Here is a 577-nt window from a genome sequence, read left to right as displayed (position 1 = left end):
GCCGTTGGGCGCGGGAGGGCACAGCGCTGCTCAGGCTGGAGGTGTGGCCGAGCCTGTGTGGGTGGCACCGGGACTTATGCAGTGGAGGCGTTTTTGTGACACCACGGACTTAATTTACACTCGCCTCCCTTCATCTCTACAGTTTGCATTTCCTTCCCCCGTGGTGTTTTTCCACGGCATCCTCATTATGCTGTGACCTCCTTTTAACAATTCTCGTCTCCCTTTCTCGGTGACCTGAGTGTTGGTCGCTGAGAGCCCGGCGAGCTGAGTGCAGCTCTGGTTTGCTGACCTCAGGATTTCTTGGGGCTGTCACTTCCTTCTGGGCCGTGCAGCCGTTCCCAGGGGCCTCCGCAGCAACCTGTCAGCAGTGTGTATTTTTGGTCTTTGTCCCTGGCACCTACCAGGTGCCATCCTGATGGCGGTGTGACTACAGCAGCGCGTGGGCGATGGGGGGGCAGCACAGGGTGCAGGGGGAGGTGGGGCCCTGAGTGTCGGGTCCTGGTCCCCTTCTCCAGCAGCTGCAGGAGCCACAGGCGAGAAGCTTGCCTCCTCTGCCCACTGGTCTCTGTCGGGGGGG

At 60.8% G+C, this 577-nt stretch overlaps 1 protein-coding gene across 2 annotated transcripts in view; it reads left to right on the top strand.

Annotated features, from left to right (window-relative positions):
- Positions 1 to 577, top strand: part of NUDCD3 (NudC domain containing 3) — a 25,481-nt gene that overhangs the window by 15,831 nt on the left and 9,073 nt on the right. The gene's annotated exons all lie outside the window — the stretch shown is intronic.

Source organism: Myotis davidii, unplaced genomic scaffold (assembly GCF_000327345.1).
Source record: "Myotis davidii unplaced genomic scaffold, ASM32734v1 scaffold1364, whole genome shotgun sequence".
Taxonomy (NCBI): Eukaryota; Metazoa; Chordata; class Mammalia; order Chiroptera; family Vespertilionidae; genus Myotis; species Myotis davidii.
This window is presented reverse-complemented; position numbering and strand designations above follow the sequence as displayed.